Source organism: Humulus lupulus, chromosome 1 (genome assembly GCF_963169125.1).
Source record: "Humulus lupulus chromosome 1, drHumLupu1.1, whole genome shotgun sequence".
In the NCBI taxonomy this organism is placed as follows: Eukaryota; Viridiplantae; Streptophyta; class Magnoliopsida; order Rosales; family Cannabaceae; genus Humulus; species Humulus lupulus.
The window spans coordinates 299,943,358-299,945,279 of record NC_084793.1 but is presented as its reverse complement, the minus strand read 5'-3'; positions in this window follow the sequence as shown (position 1 = coordinate 299,945,279).

Genomic DNA, 1,922 nt, shown 5'->3' with positions numbered 1-1,922 from the left:
ATTTGGGAGAATGCCAAGCAAGGGAATGTTTCTTATGTAGAATGTTTGGGCATCGTAAGAAGAATTGCCCAAAGTGAAGGAAGGATGAGCAAAAAGGGATGGACAGCTTGACTCCAGCTCGAGTGTTCGTTCCGAAGGAATCAGATTCAGAGACTGAGGCTGGTTCCTCATGGATGGCAGGTTAGCTTTCTAGTTTTGATTTTTGTATTGTGCTGACTGGTTTTGATGCCATGTTGCTCTTTTCTTGTTGCAACTAGAGAAGCATAGAGTTGTTATGCAGATTGCATGGTTATTCTGTGATGAGTTAGATTATGGTGGAAAGGATTCATCAGTTGTTTTGATAAAGTTGGTTATGACTGACTTCAGTATAATCCTAGATATGGATTGGTTAACTAAGTGTGAGGCAATGTTAAATTGCAAGAAAATGATAGTAACTCTTGGGTTATAGAGTGGGAAGCCCTTGTGGTAGTTGGCAATGTGCATGAATTTTGTATGCTTATGACATCTATATTTAGAGCTAGAGATCTAGTGCAGAAGGATGCATAGAACTCTTAGCTATTGTGGTGGATGCCACTTAGGTTGTGCCAATGGGATCAGGACAGACTGGATTAGTCTGTGAAGTTCTGGATGTATTTCTACGGGATTCGTCAGGATTACTTTCATATAAAGAGATAGAATGGTGATTGGATTGGTGCCAGGAATGGAATCAGGTCTAGGGCACTGTATTGAATGACTTCAGCAAAGTTGTAAGAACTAAGGGACTCAGTTATTGGATAAGGTGGTATCCTCCAAGGTTGATATTTGATCTGGTTAGTACCAGCTAGAGATCAGGTAGAAGAATATGCAGAAGACTGCTTTCATATTGGATAAGGGCACTAGGAGTGCTGGATGATGTTCTGAGAATTTGGTTAATGCCAAGTTGTTTTATGAATCAGATGAATAAAGTATTCAAGGATTATTTGAATTGGATTTGTGAAAGTCTTGATCGACGGTATTATAGTATATTCTTAGTTGAAGATTTGCCAAGGTCAAGGAACGCTTTAGAGGGTAGGAGTTTCCTTGGACGGGCAGGACATTATATGTGTTTTGGGAAAGGGTAGTAAATGACCATCCTAAGCGGCAAACTACACCATAACCCTAAATCCTTAAAAAAAATCCTGGTCGTGGTAGTCGAGCAAGCTGCATATGTACACATAACCCCTAGAGCTCTCCAACTCATGGTTGGTCCAACTTCTCTTTGCCCTTACTTGCACCACATAGCACCCGTAAGCCACCTCCCAGCAAGAAAACCCAAATAAGTAGAAATAGTTAACCAACAGAATATAAATCATATACAACATGCTTAACATTTACAATCAAACTCAAGTAAGGAAATAATATATTTATGCGGCCTCTATGCCAAACGAGTGCATACTGCACCCCTAGAGTGGCCCTGCCATAACGACCTACATTACACATGCATATTCTCGATCACAACTTGTTAGCCAACCATTCCAGACAAATACAAATATCTTTTCACCACTAATTCCCCCCATGCATATGCTCATTAACCCAAAATAAAGATAAGTGCTTTTATTTTAAAAAAAGTTAATTTTACTTCTTCATCATTAATAATAACCATAGGTCATAGGTCATAATCATAAATCATAAGTCATAATAACAAGACAAATATAATAAAAAGATAAGTGCTTATACATGCGTGGAAATTAAGCCCCAGACATAAGTCTGTCATACAAGTTTGGCAACTGAGGCTACCAGACATCAACTTAGGTCCGTCATACAAGTTTGTCAACTGAGCCTACCAGACATAAGTCCATCACACATCATTGGACACCTTAGGTCCAGCCACACTTACCCCTTTATTGTACCTAAAATGTTAGGTCATACAAAACATAACTAGGTCATAAACTAAACTACCTAAT